Raw genomic sequence first — 21300 nt, forward strand, 5'->3', positions numbered from 1 at the left:
TTGCATTGAACCACATCTCGATGAGCGCGAGGACGTCTAGGTCAAAGTCTTCAATATGACAGAGGAGTGCTTGACAGCGGAGCGAGAGTTAAGGGTAGCTAAGTGAAGCTGGTTGCCACCTTTAAAGGTTTTCCGAGGAGGGTTACAGGGACGAGGTACTGCCACTAGGAGAGTGGGGGAGGGAGGAGGGAGAAGGAATGGCAGGAGAAGTAAGGAAGTTAGAGGGACGGTAGTCGTCTGTCAAGGCGGAGTATGGGCTTAGGGCCCTGGGCTATGATGGTGCCATTCAAGTAGACATTGAAGATGCACCTAGATGACGGGAAGTGTGCCAAGACAACTTCCCATCTGATACCACCATTAATGGGTGATTAAGAGAAAGGGGAGAGGACTGAGACCATATGGGGAGTCCATAGGTATGGACAGGTAACGACAAAGGGAATGTCTGTGATAGTCTGCCTGGAGAGAGCATTGGCATCGGTGTCTGCAATGGGCAGACCTGGACTTGAGACCAGGAGACACTTCTTAAACTTCTTCCTTCCAGGCTTCGAAAGAGAGGGGAGATAGGTAATCGCAGTTAGAATAGATAGGGGAGATGGAGAGCACCATAGAGATGGGGAGGGAGGGGAGCAGAGGATGCCCAGGGAGTGAGTGCGAGGGGAGCTGCACAGTACACTCAGAACAGAACTCACCAGGCAGCCTAGCAGGCACAGGTGAAAGAGGTGCTTTACAAACTTTGCACTAGGTTAGCAGAGTTAGAAATACTGGCACTGAGATTTAGGCAAACCTGAGAATATCAGCAGTTAGCACAGGGCCACACTTACAATGGGCAAGAGAGGAACACACAAGGGGAGCAGCACACTAGAATTGCAGCAGAATGTAGTTAAAAAGCAGGGTAAGTTACATCTAGATTTGATTTTCCTACAGCACACCAGAATGCAAAGAAAACAGTTGAAGGCTGAGTAAAATTGCATCTAGGTACAGTTATCCAGCAGTAGAATGAGTAGGGCCTTATTTTGCTCTCCCAAGTCTCAGTGGTCATATATATATATATATATATATATATATATATATATATATTTTCTCTCTTCCTGTCACTGATCAACAATCAGTAAAATGAGCAGCACTCTCCATGGTCATGAATCATCATCAAGATCCGTCTTCATTAGCAAACATACTTCCTTTATTATGCGTTCCTTAAGAACGTTCAAATCGCGGCAATAGCAAAAAAGGGTTAAAAACCATCAAATTAATACGATGCTCCCATCATATGGCAAAAAACTTCTGCCGTTGACACGTTTCGCGGCTACCTTGCCGCTTGTTCACAACCGCCATATATTGCTTATGAGTTTCCCCAATGCACAAAAAAAAACAGGAAGGCAGTGTGCTTTTTGGAACACAAGAACTCTGGTACTCTCTCAATTAGATTATAAAACTGGCCCTTATATGCCAGTTTATTAACTCAAATGTTACAGAATAAAAATACAGAATAAAAGCAATGATTACATCACTGTTCGCCTTTGTTTGCACCACTTCATCTTTAGCCAAGAACTTCACTGGACGGCAGGTTGGCAAAGAGACACTCGCCACGGGAACAGACTGGATAAGAATATAGGTCTACCTTCTTTCAATCCAACAGAAGCAAAAGTGACTTTCTTTTTCCAGCCTTGTCTGATATTTCCCACTCTAATGTACACAATTACAACTCTGTATTTTTCCAGAGAGGTTTAATGCCAATACAATTCCACAACTACCCGGCCGGTGTAGGCTGCATAATTCCACTGACACATCAACAACCTCTGTTTCGCATAGGAGTCGAGAGAACTTGCTCTGCGGCTCCTTGCAGAATGCAAAACAAACCTTGCCTGAACAGAAAAACAAGCTGCTGTTCTCTTGTTTCAGCAAATGCAAACATTGTTCAGAAAGGAGCTTTCACTAGGGCTTGGAGTCAAATGTGCACTTGTGCACACAGCATGTATTTCAATAGACTTTTTAAATGCATTACATTCCTGTGCATACAAAATAGCGCTACTCGGCAGGCCAGGAGAAACTGGGCATCCTTACTGATAATGGCCTGTAAGAATGTCGTCTTTTCCCTTGTTCCCTCCCTTGCCTTGAAGCGCTTTGAAACACATTGTGTATAGGTGCTATATAAACTATCATATCATCATAAAAAGGTAAGTAATGTGAGAGCCGTGGATGCTCAGTGATTTGAAGTACACAGGTGCAGGTAAGCTGAATTGATTTTCAGATAAAGTGAGTAAAACAAACACTTTCTGGAGTATGCAGGCAGGCCGAAAATAAATGACCAATCAGTGTTTATAATACAATTTGGTGAGGAAGGCAAAATCAGGGTGCAACTAGTACATGAAAGTCGTGGGCAGTGCTGCACCGAGGAAGGCGCAATGCACTGTTAGAAAGGTCGAGGTGAAGACCAAATCCTGCTGGGAGACACTGTCAGAGGTAAAAGTACATCACGCAGGACGATGGGGGAGATTCCAGCCCACATGCAGGTGTAGGGAGAAGGGGGGAAAGCAAGGGATACAAAGACCTCCATGAGTTAAAAGAGAGGTGGTGAAGGCCACAAATGAATTAGTGCAGAGAGACAGGAGCGGTCACGTCAGGGGAAAGCAAATGCTTGGCAAGTTTATAGGCGTTGCAGGGCCAAGGTGAGGAGGCTCACCTGAGGCATTGAGGGCGGTGTGGCTTACCAGCATGGAGAAGTGCTGGATGATCTTGAGGTCGGCGACATTGATATTGCAGGGTCCTCCAGACACGGCAGGACACAACCCTTAGAGGCAGCCTTTTGAGGGGGCTGGCGTTCAGCTGCTTGCTCCAAGGGTCTGCTGGGGTATGAATAGGGCCCAACCAATCCTATGCTCTCAGCACCAGGAAGCGCTGCCGAGCACTGAGGAGGGCCGATGAAAGCGGTTATGATGAAAGGCCCACTCCGCGTAGAGTTCCAACGGTCTTCTTTGCAGTCTGCAGGTCGTCGGTTGCAGACAAAGCCTCCAATGAAGGCAAGGCCAGTAAAGTGAAAAAAAAGGTTACAACGGATTGGTTAGAGGGTGGAGCCTTGGGGGACTCGGCAGGAGACCTGGAGTCGGTTAGAATGCAATAAGTTCATCTGGACCAGCTGATGTCTGCGTGAGAGGTAGGTGGTAAACGAATTCAGGACAGTGCTAAAGAATCCCATCTTATCAGTAAGGAGGGGTAGAAGGATGCGGTGGTTGACGGTGTTGAATGCAGCCGAGTGGTCATGGAGGACGAGGAGGCATACGAGTCGCCCTTATCCATGATTTGGAGAACATCACCTGGATGATGGCTGTCTCAATGCTACACTTTGGGTGGAACTCTGATAGTCATTTAGGAGGTTCAGTTGTTTGATTCTAGCGAGTAGTTGTGTAGCCTCCAATTAATGGGAGGTTCGTAATGGATTTGGAGTTGGTCAGGTTGTCCGGCTCTAAGGTTTTATTTTTCAAAAGAGGTCATATGAGACCAGTCTTGAGGGTGTCCGGAAATTATCATTCTGCAAGGGAGGCATTGAAGATGCTGAGGAGTGTGTTGAGCGCCAGGCACGTCAATTGCTTAATGGTGGAGGCCAGAATATCATCTTCAGATTAAGAAGTGGGTTTAAGGGAGGCAATCATTTTTGGGAGATCCGGGGGGAATTAGGTCCAGGGGGGCAGTGTGCGTGTAGGGGATGATATTGCTGTGAGAGGTTGATTCGATGGTCTCAGATTTTGTCTAGTTTTTTTCAATAAAAAGTTTGATTCTGTTGCATTTTGCATGGGTTGCTGGGACCTTGGGCTCGGGTGAGGGTTTGGTACAATGCTTTACTACTTCAAAGGGGGCTTTGCTCCTTTTAGAGGCTGCTGCAATGGGGGTGGAGTAGTAAGAAGCTTTGGCCTCAGTAATCAGAATCCTACGGTTTGCGCGAAGAGATTTGAGGTTGGGGAGGTCTCCTGAGTCATGGTTATTGCACCACCATTTCTCTAGGGCTCCGAGTGAGCGTTTGTTGGAAGCTAGTTCGGGGGTGTACTACGGGGTGGATGGTTTGGTCTTAGCTTGGCTGGATTTTAGGGGGCATGAGTGTCTCCCAGTTTCATAGCAGAGTTGCTGAATAATTCAAGGCGGCCGAGACATTCCCCCCTGATGGGGAAGTCTGCAAAGTTTGCTTCTAGCTCATTAACTGGGAAGGTTTTGGATGAGCAGCTTTGAGTGAGGGGGTGTTTAGCCTGATCGGTGAGCCATAATCGAATCGAATGAGTGACTGATAATGGGATGGCGGCGCGCTCGGACCAGTCAAGTGGGAAAGGGTCTGCACAGGTGATGGAGGAGGATGATGTGAAGACTAAGCCTAGTGTGTTTGCCTTTGTTGTGTGTGGGGGAGAGCACAATTTGCTTGAGGTCCATGGAAGCGGGCTGTGTCAAAGCGTGTTTCGAGTGTGGTTGTCAGCCTGTGACTCTGGGATGTTAAAATCACTGAGAAAAATATTATTTGAATGTGCTAATTTGGCAGAGGAGAGTATGTTGGAGAGGTCAGCAATGAGAGTCACTCATGTGAGGTGGTCTATAGATGAGGTGGAAAGTGATAGATTCTTTTTACGATAGAGGGAACCCGCAGGCAAGTGATTCCAGTGAGCTTGTTCTGGGAGAGGGGATGATGGAGCATGGCCACTCGCTCCTGTAGATGATTGCCACTCTGCCTCCTGCCCTTCGTGGCCGGTCAGCATGTTGGATGCAGTAGCATTGGGGTGGGACGACGTTGAAAACATGTGCGAAGGATAGTGTAAAGCATGTTTCAGTAATGAACAGGTCATCAAGGTTGTTGTACGAGATGAGGTCAGCGATCTCTGCAGCGTGAGCGACTCCTGAGTGAGCATTGATCAACATCAGAGGGCGTGTGCATGTGGTCCATGGTTGTTGGATGGGGGCAATATTGATGAGGCTCGCTAGTATAGCTTGCCAGGACTGGCCATTTGGCCATTTGAACCTTAATGAGAGTGGGGATGGGATGTGATGTGGGGTGGGGGGAGGAGAAACATGGCGATGTCTGTTGGTGAGATTTAGTGGTGATGAGTTTGTAGTTGAAATGCAGGATAGCGTGTCAGGCTCTTGGCCTCTCGGGACCAAACAGCTGAGGTCCTTGTCTTTGCACATCTTTCACTGAGGATGCTGGTGATGAGTGTGCCTAAGAAGGACTGATTGAATAGGTGGCGGGTGGAACAACTGACTGACATGGTCTGGTCACGTGACCTTGAGTGTTTCTAGTGCCCTTTCGGTTAGAGAAAGAAATACAGGGTGATGGAGGCTGCTATATTGTTCTTGTGACGCCTCATAGCTCCAGATTATGTGATGCCAGCAAGGCTGGGAAGACAAATCCACAAATACAGTGTTGGTTACCCCAATGCCACCAGATACAAATGTGATAAAATTGTAGACCATGGGTCTTCACCCTCGCTTCCCATTTATCCCCTTACTGGTGGAGGGTGTTCTGGAGTGCTATTGGTTTTGTATTTTCTTGTGGAATCAAAGTTAAAATGGAGAATGAGGGACATTTGAGGTATATGGACATTTGAATCTTTGGTCCAAAAGTTGACATCACATTGCTGCATGTGCATTCTTTGTTTAGCTCCATGAAAATATTTGGGAAACATAATTGTGCAAGTCTAAAATCGACAAGACTTGAATGACTGCCTATGATGTTGGCCTAAAGTAGACTAGACTGTCCCACACATCAAAGCCAGGTTTGCATTGGGAAGTTTTCGCCTTAAAGACTCAAAAGCACTCCAAGGCTGCATTAGAGGTGAGCATTTCTTTTCTGTTTCCTGTATCAAAGTGATGGGTTTGTTCCTTTTCCCTTCACCTTTGGCAAAACAAATACTGAACCCACCTCTTGGCATTCTGTGGATATGTCTTAATTGTTGCCTGTTCTAATCTAAATAAATGGCCTAAGTGGGCTGCTGTGGGTTAAGGATGAGACGCTGGCTGTTGGAGTAAGTACTTTGAGGGTAGCGTAGCAACCTACTACTTAGTTGACACTTGTCTCTTGTGGTTCATAGCTAAATCCCTGCCTCCTCAAAGCTCCAGAACTTGTCTCCTTTCCACAAGGCTCTTTCTGCTCCACACCCCACGACATGCACAGACAGGGCATTCACAACGCTACATACATCTTTTGCCAAACTAGGCAATGCTGAGGATACGCAGAAGGGTTACATAGATATGACTCCCGAAGTGAAATGGAGCACTAGGCCCACATCATACCTCTCTCTAAATGTAGCTATAAACACCTGGTGTTTTGCTCTGTATTCGAACTGGATGAGTGACAGTCGGAGGTCACTGGAGACCGTTTATTCAGAAAGAGCTCACCTTAAAAATATTCTCGCTCACAAACTGATGAGATCACATGATGGGCATTGTGTCACTGTTACCATAGTGTGTGCTCTTGCTCGTTGTCATCTTGGGGGTCTACTTTGTTGGACCTCTAAATTAAGCCATCCTTTGTTTTTGAATGAGCTGGACTATTTACTGCTAGCTTCCAGTAGTCCCTGCAATCATGGGCCTTGTGGTACAAGAGCAGATCATGTTAATAAAACAGCGCTTTTCCATTAGCTCCCCCCCTTTCAACTTTCCTACGCATCTGGTTCTAGCCTAAGCTCACTTCGATCTTGAGTACTGCAATGTCCTTTATCAGGAGGGCCCAAATGAGGATCACTTTGGACCGTGTTAGGGAGAATTCTCATTTCATGGCTAATTTCCCTTACCTAGTGAGTCCCTGAGCAGCTTTGCTGGATCTCTGGAGTTGTTTCTTTTCCACTTGGTAAGAGTGTGAGCTTTTCATCACTATTACTTGTATTTTGCTATGTGTTTTTACCTGTTTTTGGGATTGTGGGCTCTGGAGTACACCACTTCAGCAGCCCCCTTCTTTGTATGCGTCACACAGCACCTTCAGTGCCGTGGCACAGGGTTGTCTTTGAGACTTCCCCCAACTCCATTTCTGAGGCTGACCACAGTCCCCCAGAAAAGGGTAAAGTTGCCATTAACTTTACTTATCTACCACAGATCCAGTACACCCCATCTTCCATGGAGTACTGGAAAGGGTTAACTCGTATCCCTTTTTATCTGTACCTCCTAGAGCATTGTTTCGCTCTTTTAACATTTAGACTTGGCTGGTGGCAGTGGTATCTACCCTAACTTTTCTACCGCGATTATATTAGATAAATGTGGTATTGTTCTTGGCTATATTAGCCTCAAACATAAACCCGCTTGACCAAATCGTCTTTCTTTTGGCTCCGGTTGGGTTTATTCGCCATTTCTTTTTGTTAAAGTCCTTCTTGTGTTTTACTTTAAACTAGGTTTGCCTTCTTTGTGTACTGTCTTTTGGCGGGCTTCTGCTCAGAAGCCCTCCTCAAGGCGCCTGGGTGTCTAGGTGTGCTGAATGTGAGGGAGGGGTGTATTCACCCCCTGCACAGGGTAACCTAGGAAACCCAAGTCACACTTTGTCATGATTGGACGGGTAGTTGTCCGGGCTGGACAACACCCCTGCTGGGTGATTGACAGCCAGGCTGTGTGAATGGGTTTTTTTTCACATAAAAGGCAGGTCTCTTAGGCTAGAAGTCAGAGAGTCGCCACTGGAACTACAAGGAACCGAAGAGAAGCGGAGAGAACGACGGCTGCTGCAACTACCCCGTCCCGGTGAAGCCCCGCTGCAGTCCTGATCTATCTGCTCTTCAACGACTAAGAGGAGATCTAGTCCGGAATCTTCTTCCCTTGAACCTGGTGGGGATAACCAGCTCGTCTTCCACAGCCAGAGGCTCCTCTTCCTTGGTCGAAATCGCTGCACACAACTGTAGTGGTGCGGATAGCCATTTGAAGAGCCTCTCCTGTGTTTTTAAGGAGCGCACCTTTTATTCGTTGTCGCTGCTGCCGGCTTCATCCCTGTGTGGTGCAGACCCCTTCAGACGTCCTCCTTCACAACGAAGCTCCAGGAATCGTGGGTCTGGAGGAAACCAACAGGAACAACTGCCAGGGCACCAGCCGCACCATTTGGAATAAGATACTGTGTTCTGCTCGAGGAAACTGGGTGAACCCCCTTTTCTTCATTTCCAAGGCTTGCCCTTGTCTTCCCTCCTTCTTATAACTTTTGTTTCCGAACATTGACAATATCGAAGTACTCTTGGCTACGTTGAATCGTGAACTATCTGACTGTGTGATCTTCGGCAACAGGCCCCGGTGTCACTTGACCCTGGCTCCAGCCCTTTGACTTTTGAACTCTTGTCTATGAGTGTTTCTCGATTCTGTCTGCCTAACCAAAATATTGCCTGTGATTTTTGCCTCCAACTCCCTCTGAGTATCTCAGGTGCTAAGTGTGTTTTTGCCCCTGTAGCATTTCATGTCACGGATACGCGTTTAGTTAGTAGACCGAACTGTCAAAAAGTGGATGCAATTGTATTCGCGGTAACATGTTTTGTGCATAACACCGGTTCATTCCAACACAGGGTACTTACCTTGAGACATACTGTCCAAAGTGAATTGGTTAGTTCTAGTATATTTAACGTGTGGTTTTTGTTTAAGTTTAATAGAAGTGTTGTGTTTATAACAACTGGTTTAAAAATAAATGTACTTATATTTTTCTACCTGAAACCTTGAGTCAGTGTTTGCTTGAGTCACAGTAATTGTGGTCCCTTTGTTTAATCTCTGCTACTGCTCATAGACACTTGAGATAAGCCTGGCTGCTCCGCCACTGCTACCAATCCGACATAGTAGTACAGGCTTGTACCAAAGGTAAAACTTGTATTGCCACCTGTAGTCTTAATTGTGTGTAGTGGTCCCTAAGGGCACTGCAAAGGATTCTGCCTAACAGACCATAAACCCATTTGTGGGCTGGATTCTTTGCGAACTGTAGTGATCTCAACTACACCAGCTCTGTGATGCATTTGCTGTCAATTAAATCCACTTAAAATCTCTTCCACCTTGTGCAGAGTCGTAGATTAATCAATCCACGCAGACTAAAATCAACTTGACCCAGCAAAAAAGCCACAGAGGAGCGAAGGCCAGGAGAAAAGGCCAAGCAGCTCGCTCTCTGCAGCTCTCCGCTGCTAGATAGCGCAGACCGCTGCCACTGACCCTTCCCTAGAAGGTAACAACTACATTCATACCTCACACAGTCACCCGTGCTACATGCCCAGCCTGAACAGAAATGAGCGATTACAGTCCCGAGCCACGCCACACCCCCACCCCACCACCACCCCAAATCTTCTGTGCAGGCTCGCCCGTCTCCACTCTAGGCTAGGTCGCATCCCAGCCACCTACCTATCCACTCCTCCTTCCATGTATCAATGGCGCGACATGCTCGTCACAACTTCCCACTATGCGAGCCTCTGCCTGCCTCCACGTGTGCAGAGACGTATTCACGCCCCGCACACCACAACACGGCATCTCTGCCCAGCACGCACTTGCCCGTGGCCACCTGCGCAGAGACCTCCTCAGCGTCTTGCCAAGCACCGCGCTCGCCATTGTTGCCGGATCTCATCTTAAATAAATATATGGCAGACAATAACACTGCCACGAGCGTGCCTACCTCTGCCGGTCTGTCTAGTGAATCACGCACTCCATCGGAAGCAATTCTTAGCCTCACTACCATACCAGGTAACTTACCAGTTTCTGCAAACTGAACTATTTACCATGCCACCTTGCACTGTACCCCTGGTGTAGCTACTGTGAATCACTGTGATGCTAATACTATTAACATGCACTGTACTGTTAATGCTTGTACCCCTCCTCCCAGCGCCGCTACTGATTAAATGCATTGCACCCCTGTTGTAGCTACTGTGGAACCTTGCGTAGACCCCAATATTAACCTGCTAGGCACCCAACCTGTCCCCACCAATCTTACCTTGCACCCTCCTGCCCAGACTAGCACCACCATGTTCCCAGTGACAGATACACCGCTCAAATGTGCCCTTATTAACTGTCGCTCTCTACCTGCTCATACCCTGGACGTACACTACCTCATCTGCAGTAACAACCTTGACATAATCTTCCTCAGCGAGACTTGGCTCAGTGATACCTCCGTCCCTGCCCTCACCCTCGCCATCCCGGAAAGTTACACCATCTACAGACAAGACCGCTCCTCTCATAGAGGGGGAGGTGTAGGTTTCATTGCTAGGGACACTCCAGATCAGAATAATTCAGTATGACCTTATCAGAATTACGATTTCCTCCTACTCAAATTGAAAGTCTCTCACAACTCCACTATCGCACTCCATGTAGTGTATCGCCCCCCTGGTCCTACCTTGGACTTCCAGGAAGCCCTCATCCACTCCCTCTCCCAACAACCTCAAAAAATCCTCCAGAATTCTACTCCTTGGTGACTTCAACTTAGGTCTCAACGACCCCAAAGACTCCCATGCCTATGCCCTCCAAAAAGCTCTCTCCACACTCGGTTTCACCCAAGCCAACTCTCAGCCCACCCACATCAAGGGTCACTCTCTAGACTGGGTGTCCCAACACAACTGCCCTCGCCTCCTTAAAGAGATCACGCCTCTCCCATGGTCTGATCACAACTGCATCAAGTTTGATGTCCTGAACTCCAGAGAACAACCTAAGCCCAACACCCCTCTTCCAGCTGCTCTATCCAGAAGTTCCAGGCAACTCACAAAGGAAAATCTCATACAACATCTCTTGGTGCCGGCATTACTACCTCCCTTCTCCAACGGTCCTGAGATACTAGCTAATGTATTTAAAACCATCATCACCCAGGCCATTGACATTGCGGCCCCACTCACCCTTAAAAAAGCTAAAAAAGTCAAGCACGCCAACGCCTGGTTCACCCAGGACCTCCTTGAGTTACGCTCCAAAAAAAAGGGTTGCGCTATCCAACTGGAAAAGTAACCCCAAGGACAGCACACTAGAAGCCTTCAATACTCTAGCAAAAGAATACAAAATGGCCATTATTAAGGCTAAAGCCACGTCCTTCAATACTAGAATTTCCAATGCCAAGTCAGGGCCCAAAGAAATATTCTCCATCTTTAGAGAGCTAGAAAACCCTGCCCCTCCGTCTCCCTCATTTCTGAAGGACGAAGCGTGGTGTAATAACATTCAGGCATCTATGTTGAATAAACTCAACACCCTGCACTCTAAAATCCCTGCTCACCAGCGCGCTCTCTCCAACCTTATAGCCAAAAGTCACACTAGCTCACCCGCTCGGACTGCCCCCACTCACTCGCCGATGTTTGAATTCAAGGATGTGACCGTCCCTGAAGTCATCACCCTCCTCAACTCTATTAAACCGTCCCAACTGTAAAGGTGATACCTGCCCAGCACAAGTCATTAAAGACTGTGCTCCATCCCTTGCCCCCTCATCACAGCCTTCATTAATGCCTCCTTCCAGTCAGGCCACGTCCCTACTGGTCTCAAAGAAGCATGGGTTTGTCCGCTCCTTAAAAAAAACATCCCTTGACCCATTGGCACCATGGAATTACAGGCCTATCACCACTGTCCCCTTCCTACTCAAGATACTTGACAAAGCAGCTTATCTGCAAGTTCAAAAATTTCTAGAGGACAACCAGCTCCTAAGTCTTCGGCAGTCAGAGTTTCGATCGCGTCACGGCACTGAAACTGCCCTCCTTGACCTGAAGAACCAGATGGACGACCTCAGAGATGCCGGCAAGCCTGCTCTCTTGCTCCCACTTGACCTCTCAGCGGCCTTTGACTTGGTTGACCACAAGACCCTGTGTCACCACCTCGCCACCGCAGCCAATTTCTTGCCTAGGGCCTGTAACTGGATAACCTCCTTCCTACAGGGGAGGGCTATGAAGGTTTTCTCAGAATCCTCTTGTGCCACACCCAGCATCCTTAAATGCGGTGTACCCCAGGGTTCCTGCATTGCCCCCACCCTGTACAACCTTTTTACCAGACCTCTCTTTAAAATCCTTGACGCCCTGGGCATCTCATATACGAACTATGCTGATGACACACAGGTACTCCTCCCCCTATCGGGAGACTACACGTCAGACTCAAACACCCTCAATTCAATCTATTCGACAATCCAATCCTGGATGGCAGATATTGGTTATGCCTCAATACTGAGAAAACAGAACTTCTGCTCATTGGATCCCCGTCCACCTTGGGCAAGCTGGACAAGCAGTACACTGCTTCTCTGTCGATAACATTCCCATCAATGTGTCGCAGGTGATTAAGACCCTGGGCGTCTACCTTGAACCAAACCTAACTATTGATAGGCAGGTTAACGCCATTGTATCTTCCTCAGGCTACCATTCCAAACTCATCAATTCAGTCAGACTTTACCTATCACAGCAAAACTGTCTCACCATTGCCAGGGCAATAATTGGTTCAAGGCTGGACTATTGTAATGCCCTTCTTGTTGGAACATCTGGAAAAAACATAGCTAAACTACAGATTGCTCAAAATAATGCCCTTAGTGCCGCTACCGGTCTCTCACGTAGAGACCACATCTCAGGAGGCAGGTTCATTGGCTTCCAATCAAGCAGAAAATCATGTTCAAGACCTTAGCCCTTACTCATAAGTGCCTCCATCAGCTTGCCCCCCCTTACTTGGCCCAGAGGATCTCCAAACCCCTCTCCTCCAGGCCAGCTAGTATACCCTACACAAACCTGATCACCGTCCCTAAAACTCACAAAAAGCGTGCCAGTGGAAGTAGCTTCCCCACCCAGGCTGCGCACAATTGGAATGCCTTACCGCCACACATCAGGAGCATTGACTCTCATGCAGCCTTTCGTAAGGCGATCAAAACTATGCTCTTTGTTTGAATATGTTTCTCCATCTTGCTTCGTCTACCGCTCGCCTGTAACCATGCAGCCTTGTAACCATGCAGTCGCTCTTATGCCTGTAGAAACATTACCATGTACAAGAATCCTCCATGGGCGGCATTCATGTAACCCAGAATCAAGCCTTCTTAAGCTCATCTTAGTGCCTCAATGCCCGTGGGCTGCAGTGCGCTTTACACATCTAAATAAATAAAAGAATGAAAATGGCCTGCTTATATGCTTCTTGCCGGTATAAATTCAGTATCTGTAATTCAAGGGGATTGGGTCCTCCGACGTATTCCATATCTATGACAGGTAATGTCCACAGCTGTGCTGCTTCGGAAAATTTTTGGTCTCTGCGTCCTGCGTCGATGACGTTGATGCGCCGTCCCCGAGGACCTCCTCCGACAGCCGACGTCACCCGATGTGATAAGTAGGACGCACGACGCCCATAGCCTCAGTTCCGTTTTTTCCGCGAACGTGTTCGCTTTGTGAATCTCGATACGCCTCGACTCGTTGGAGTTTGCTGTTTTCTATTCTCGGTTCGTTGAACCTGTTCGGTTTGTTGTGAAGACCTGCTCGTGGCGATGTCTTTCTCATCTTCGACCCCGTGTCCGGGCTTCAAGAACTGCGGGGACTGTGGGTCCAAGATGTCGGTCACGGACTCGCACGACGCCTGCCTCTGGTGCCTCGGGGAGGCCCACGATACGAACGACTGTGTCGACTGCCAGTCGCTCACGGCAAAGGCCTTGCGGGAACGCAAGAAGAAGCTGTCGGTAGGCCGGGTGTCTAAGCCCCGGAAGTCGAGGTCTGCGGGGCTTTCGACGGATGACTCGAGGGGCGACTCTCTGCGTCATCATCAGAAGTCCAGTGGATCTCCTTCCAGGAGTCGGTCTCGCCACTCCTCCGCCTCTTCGAGGCATTCCCGGAAGTGCCGGCATAGGTCGCCTTCCCCGTCCTCTTCTGAGGATTCTGCCCGTCGGCGGGTCGCTTATCCCTCCATGCAAGCGACACCGGAGGAATGGGCTTCCTTCGGGAAGCAGATGCTAGCGATTCTTGAATCGCAGTGCACCGGTCCGTCCACGCCTCCGAGTGGGGTCGGTCGGCACCGGTCGAAAACACTGCTCTTACGCCTTCGGGCTCGGGTGGTCGGCACGGCTCGCAGGAGAGGTCCCGCTCGGACAAGGGTAGCCGTTCTCGCCATGCCCGTGCCCGGTCCCGGTCCTCGACGCGCTCGAGACCGTGTGATCCTGTGCCATCTTTGAAGAAGACGCCGACGCCTGTGGCGCCGAGGTCGTCGACGATTTCTCTCGAGGCTCCGCCTCCGAGGGGGTCGTCGACGCCGTCGGCGCCTAGGTTGTCGAGAGACACGCTCGGAGCTCCTGCAGCTGACGTCAACGCCGATTCGCTCAACGTCGGCTCCTGCCGACGCCGATTCGCTCAACGTCGGCACCGACTTGTTCGGTGCCCTCGACGCCTTTACTGTCGGCGCCAACTCCTTCGGCGCCCTCGACGCCTTTCGAGCCGGTTGTGTCGGAGGGGCCCCGTGGCACGGGGTTTGCCCCTAGAAAGGCTACGGCTAAGGTCCGGCACTGCTTTGGTCCACAGAGGTCTTCCTCTCCCCACCTAGAGTACATTTCAGAGGGTGATGAAGGCTCTGATGGCGGCCTGGTTCCGGTTCCGGTTCCAGATGACCTTATCTCGGGCCATAGCCAGTTTGATGACCTGAGGCAGACGCTGCATGATGCCAGTGGACTGTCGGCCGGAGCCTGGCACTCATGCCGATTCTTCATATCGGCGCCTTATGTCTCGGGTTACCGAGTACTTGGGTTGGTCAGCTCCCCCAAGGGAGTTCGTTCAGGATGATCTCACGGACATCCTTGATCTCGGTCCACCCACGGACCCGGTTTTGCCTTTTCATATGGCTCTGCAGAGAAGGGTGGCAGCGGCTTGGACTGCTCTGGAGAGTCTCCCGGCAGTGGGCAAGTCTTTGTCGCGAAAATACCGTCCAGCCAGTAGCGACCCCTGCTACTTGTCTAGGCACCCCACCCCAGAGAGTTTGGTGGTGCAGGCGGCTACGGCCCCGGCAAAGCAGGCGCCGTATCCTACCATCCCTCTGGATAGGGACGACAAACGTTTTGACGGCTGGGCGAAGAAAGTGTTTTCTTCGGGGGGGTATGGCGCTTCAGGCGGCCAACTCCATATGTGCCTTGTCTCGTTTCACACACACTCTGTGGAACTGTGTTGCATTAGCGGCTGATCATATTCCCGAAGGGGACGAACGGGATGGTTTCCTTGCTATGGTTCAGGATGGCAAGGATGCTATGTGTGAGGCAGTTCAGTCGGGTTTGGACTTGGCGGATTGTGTCAGCAGGTCCATGGCGGCGAGCACCGTAATGCGCAGGTTTGCGTGGTTGCGGAAGTCTGGGTTCGCTCCTGATGTGCAGTCCCGGCTCCTCAACATGCCTTTTGACGGTGAACACCGTTTTTGGGCAGCAAGGCTGACGAGAGCCTTGAGAGGTTGCAGACCTCCAAAGCTGCAGCAAAGTCGTTGGGCGCTGCAGTTCGCCAACCTCCGCATTTTCGTCCTAGGGGACAGCAATGGAGGGGAGGTTCCTTTCGCTATTACTCATCCTTCAGTAAAGCGAGGGGAGCTAGCAGTCAAAAAGGCCATCGTAAGAGTGCCAGAGGTGGAAACAAAGGTACTCGAGGTGCCAAGGCCGCTCGGGCAGTTGCCTCTTTGCCCTCAGGCAACACCGCAGCCGCTACCACTCAGTCATGAGGTCAGGTCCCATGGTTCGCCGGTTGGGGGAAGGCTGGCGCAGCATCTTGTAGAGTGGCAAGCCAAAACTTTGGATGTGTGGGTTCTGGAGATCATAACCCACGGCTACTGTCTTCCTTTTCGGCAGAGGCTTCACGACAATCCACCAGGGAACCTCTCTTTGATGAGTCCGGATCCGCTCCTTGCGCAGGAAATTCAAGCCCTGCTGGAGAAAGGCGCCATAGAACTGGTGCCTGTAGCGGAGAGGAACAAGGGATGGTAATTCCCCTTATTTTTTGATTTCGAAGAAAGACGAGGGATTGAGACCCATCATGGACTTGCGCGGTTTGAACAAACTCCTCAGGAAGGACAAGTTCAAGATGGTGACTCTTTCTCAAGTCCTCCAGGCCCTTCAACTTCAGGACTGGTTGGTGTCTCTCGACCTCAAGGATGCTTACTTCCATGTGCCGATCCATCCCAAGCACAAGAAGTACCTGAGGTTCGCGGTTGGCGACTCGCACTTTCAGTTTCGGGTCCTGCCGTTCGGATTGACCCTCCGCCTGAGTGTTTTCACCAAGCTCATGGTGGTGGTGGCAGCGCATCTCAGGAAAGGGGGGATTCACGTCTACCCCTACCTGGATGATTGGTTGATCAGGGGGAGCTCTCCCGAGCAAGTCCTGGATCATCTGTCCGTCACCTGCCACTCCCTTCACAGGCTGGGCTTCTCCCTCAATTTAAAGAAGTCCCATTTGACACCAACGCAGCAGCTCCAGTACATCGGAGCAGTGCTCGACACGTCCCTAGGGCAGTGCTTTCCTCCTCAGGTGAGGGCTCTTCACATTCAGCAGATGGTGCACAAGTTTGTTTGCCCAGAACCTCCCAGCGTCCGAATTCTTGAGACTGCTCAGCCTCATGGCATCCTGCATTCTTCTGGTGGCAGAGGCTCGTCTGCGGATGAGATCTTTGCAGTGGGCCCTCAAGCTCCAGTGGTCTCAGTCCTCCGGCAGGCTGTCGTTGGCCATCGAGGGCAATCTGATGAAGGGGGCCCCATTTTGGCTGCCCTGGCCGGAGGTGACGCATCCCTCACGGGTTGGGGAGCTCATGCCAACGAGTTGACAGTCAGCAGTCGTTGGTCTCCGTCGGAGTCTAGACTCCATATCAATCTGTTGGAGCTGAGGGCTGTCGGGCTTGCCCTGAAGGCTTTTCTGCTGACTGTGCGAGGAAAGAATGTCCTGATTCTAACGGACAACACGGTGGCCATGCACTACCTCAACAAAAGGGGGAGGGGGGGGCAGGGTCACTTCCGCTGTGCAGGGAGGCGATGCAGCTCGAGTTCTGGGCCATCCAGCAGGAAGTTTCGATCTCGGTGGTTCATCTGGCCGGAGACGACAACGAGACGTTGGATGCTCTGAGCAGGCAGAGCACGATCTCTCACGAGTGGGAGCTGGCTCGGGAGATTCTCCTGGAGATCTTTGCCCTTTGGGGGACCCCTGAAGTGGATCATTTCGCCTCCAGTGTCAACCGGAAGTGTGAAAGGTTTTGCTCGCGGGAATTTCCTCCAAAAGGAGCCTTAGGAGACGCGTTCGTGGTGGAGTGGTCGTTCCCACTGCTGTACGCGTTTCCTCCAGTCCCCGTCATCCCGCAAGTGCTGCGGAGGTTTGGTTCCTGGATGATCCTCATTGCTCCGGCGTGGGCCCGGAGGACGTGGTACCCGGACCTTCTAGACTTGTCCATCTGCCCTCCACGTCATCTTCCCTACCGAGACGATCTGCTCTCATGGGAGGGGGCTCAGGTTCTCCATCCAGAGGTCAGATCCCTCAATCTTCACACTTGGCTTCTGAAAGTTTGAGGTATAAGGATTGGGACCTCCATGAAGACGTGATGGAGGTGTTGTTCTCGGCCAGGCGGCTGGCAACAAAGTCTCTGTACCGTTGCCGTTGGAGAAGGTTCTGCGACTGGTGCAGAGTTCAGAATGTGGATCCTTTTGAATGTGACATTCCCATGGTTTTGTCTTTTTTGCTTTCTTTGGCCCACAGGGGCTTGCAAGTGGGGACCATTAAAGGTTACCTGGCGGCGCTGTCCGTATTTAAGCGCTCGTCTCAAGGGTGTTCCTATTTTAAGATTCCTTTAATTTCGTAGTTTTTGAAAGGGCTCACTAATGTGTTCCCTCCGTCACCTTTTTTGGTGCCAGGTTGGGATTTGAACCTTGTTCTTAAGTTTCTTATGGGTGCTCCGTTTGAGCCTTTACATTCTTGCCCTTTGAGGCTGTTGACCCTGAAAACTGTTTTTTTGGTTGCGTTTACTTCCGCTCGCAGAGTGAGTGAGTTACAGGCACTTTCAGTTAAGCCACCCTTCACTGTGTTTCATAAGGACAGGGTTGTCCTTAGAGTTCGTCCTTCTTTTCTTCCGAAGGTGGTTTCGGAATTTCATTTGAGCCAGAAGGTTGTTCTTCCGGCGTTCTATCCTCCTCCACATCCTGGTAAGGAAGAGGAGAGGCTCCATAGGCTTGATCCTCGGAGAGCGTTGAGCTTTTATATTTTGCGCATGTCCCGGGTCAGAGTGGACGATCAACTTTTCATTGGTTACGCTGGAAAGCGTTTGGGACAAGTTGTGACGAAACAGACTTTTGTCTCGTTGGATTATTTTAGCTATCTCCGAGTGTTACCGCTTGGCGGGTAAGGACCCTCCGGCTGGCTTGCGGCCCCATTCTACCAGAGGAGTGACTGCATCTACTGCCCTGCAGAGGGGAGTTCCTATTCGTCACATCTGTGATGCAGCCACCTGGGCTTCAGTACATACTTTTGTACGTCACTATTCCCTCGATTCCATCAGAGGGCAAGATCTGGCCTTTGGCAAGGCAGTTCTCTATTCCGCAATTTGATTGGGCATGCTAAATTTGTATTCTAAATTCTTTCCCACCTCCTTGCTTGGTACTGCTTTGGGAGTCTGTCATAGATATGGAATACGTCGGAGGACCCATTCCCCTCGAAGAACAAATTACTTTCTTACCTGGTAACGTTCTTTCGATGGGATGGTCCGACGACGTATTCTATATCGCTCCCTCCCTGCCTTCCCCGCTGCAGAATTTCTTTTGCGATTGCAGCTTGCGTTCCGCAAGGCCTTGTGTGTCTGACTGGCAGAAAACTGGTGGCACACGTTCTGGGAAAAAACTATAACTGAGGCTATGGGCGTCGTGCGTCCTACTTATCACATCGGGTGACGTCGGCCGTCGGAAGAGGTCCTCGGGGACGGCGCATCGACGTCATCGACGCAGGACGCAGACGCCAAAGATTTTCCGAAGCAGCACAGCTGTGGACATTACCTGTCATAGATATGGAATATGTCATCGGACCATCCCATCGAAAGAACGTTACCAGGTAAGAAAGTAACTTGTTCTTCTAGAAGAAGCAGCTGCAAAAACTTGACTGCTTCAAAGAAATAAGGATTTCAATTACTGTTTTGCTATTTTACTAACATGCATGGCTATTTTAAGTGTTTTCAGAATACATTGAAGATTCATTTCTTAGATTATTCACACAGATTTCAATGCATTGTGCTAATGGGTTATGACACACAAATCTGACAATGCGCCTTTGAACCTACAAATAATTTAGAATTGTGATACAAGAGTCTTGGTTGCAGAAATCCAATACTGAACTATACCTACCAGACCATAAAGGTCCAGGAAGAGTCTCCTCGAGGCTAATTCTTTTCCCAACCAAAGTGTCAAAAAATTCTAATGTTTGATTATGGTTATATCACTTATCCGCCAGTGGCATAACCATAATTCTGCTATATTTTTTTTATTGAAATATAGCTGAATTCAATCAACTTTTTTCAATTTATCATAAAAATTTACATTTAACCATCCAATGTTACAGAAAAAAGAAAAGAGTTTAAGTTGTTTACATCATAAAACATCTTAAGGCATAAAGCATAACATTTAACCATACAAAGTTACAGAAGAAAAGAAGTTGAGTTACTTACAGCATTAAAAATGAAATTGAGTATACACCCAAATAAAGTGAAATAAAATGAGCATTGTCAACAACACTGCATCTATATATACCACACATCAGATTGAGTTATCGCCCATGTACTAGACTTAAGTTAGTTAATGTTATATTTACAATTCCTACGATTCTCGGGCCGAAGGTTCTGTAACATGAATATTTTTTTAGTTGTTCATTTCGGCACGTGACATTCAATGTCATTCAACAGTAAAGCATTGAGAAAATTCACCAAAGCTATTTTTAGACTCATATTAGAAGAATTAAGGACAAAGGCCCATCTAAGTTCGGGCAGGACATTTGCAACCACAGGTATATGTTTCTCAAACAGTTTGTTTCTCAATATAACTAATGCTGGGCCTTCTATAATCAGATGTTCTAAGGTTTCTTTTATTTCTTGGCTTTTGCAAATTCTACAAAAATGTTCACTCTCACTGATTTGTCTGCATTGGGCCATGAGATCTCGAGTGTGCCACAAGTTAAATCTCATTCTTATGATAGACAGACATATTTGTGGTGATGGAGCTTTAGACAAATACGACTCGACAATCCCCATTTTCTTGTCAGCATACCATTGACTATTAAAATGCATATATTGTAGGCAAAGTGAGTGTGTCTCAATCCAATCTTGTAGAAATGTTTTATTTTTTGCGCTTTCCGGGTTCATGATCGGAGTTTCTACGCTAATATCTGCCACCACCATTACTTGATAAATGTATTTAGTCCATTTCTGGGTAAATGCATGATTAGATGATAACATATAGTAAGCCAGTACAGCTAGGATTGACTCAACAATAGTATTTACAAGGCATTTACGAAGTAAGGCACATAATTGCCAATGGTATTTTGTTTTTAGGGATGTCGGGCCCAATTCGTATTTGTCAAACATGGGCCTGGAGTGGACAGAGGGAAGTTTAAGATCTGTCTCCAGAATTTGGCTTCTAGTTTATTCAGGCAATCAGATTTGATGATCTCTTTTGTCTCCAACCCATATAATAATGAGGAAGTGATTTTTTTTTTTGTATTTTTTTTTTTGACGCCAGAACAATACATTTTCCATATCTGTGAAGGATGAACTTCGTTTGGCATATAGCTGAGGTTAATTTAATTTGTAATGTCTGTAGTGGCAGTGTAGCTGAAGCGTTTCCGTCAAAGGGCAAACCTAAATATTTATAGTTGGGTACAATGTCCAAGTTGATATTTTTAATCCTCCATTCAAATTTGTTTCTAGTGATGAATTTAGGCACATAGGTTACTATTTGCGATTTATTTAAATTCATGGTGAGTTCATTTTCATCAAAGTAAATTGAAAGAGCAGATAGCAGCTTTTGTAACCCAGTTGGGGTTTGAGATAAGGACGAGATCATCTGCATACCATAATGCTTGTATTCGTATCAAATTCATTTTTGGTGAATCTGATGCGATAGCAAGGAAGATATCTCGTACATCATGAATGAAGAAATTGAAAAGTGCTGCAGCAAGAATGCCCTCTTGACGTTCCTATGACCGTGGACAACAATCCCATGATAGAGAGTCTGACTTGTATAGATGTTGAAGAGTGCAGCATAAAAATATCAATCAGACTAGAAGGGCATTCTGCTTGAATCAATTTTTTAATCAGCCTAACTCTTGAGACTGAATCAAAAGTGGAATTTAAATCAATAAATGCGAAGAACAATGGTGTTTTTGTATTTTGGGCTTGTGCTTTTAGGGCATTAAGTGTCAGTACATTGACTGCTGT

The 21300-nt window shown here is 48.3% G+C and overlaps 1 protein-coding gene across 5 annotated transcripts in view; it reads left to right on the forward strand.

Annotated features, from left to right (window-relative positions):
* PALS1 (protein associated with LIN7 1, MAGUK p55 family member) overlaps nucleotides 1-21300 on the forward strand; it is a 908688-nt gene that overhangs the window by 872254 nt on the left and 15134 nt on the right. The window lies entirely within an intron of this gene.

The sequence above is a fragment of the Ambystoma mexicanum genome, chromosome 14 (genome assembly GCF_040938575.1).
Source record: "Ambystoma mexicanum isolate Mex_15411 chromosome 14, UKY_AmexF1_1, whole genome shotgun sequence".
Lineage (NCBI taxonomy): Eukaryota > Metazoa > Chordata > Amphibia > Caudata > Ambystomatidae > Ambystoma > Ambystoma mexicanum.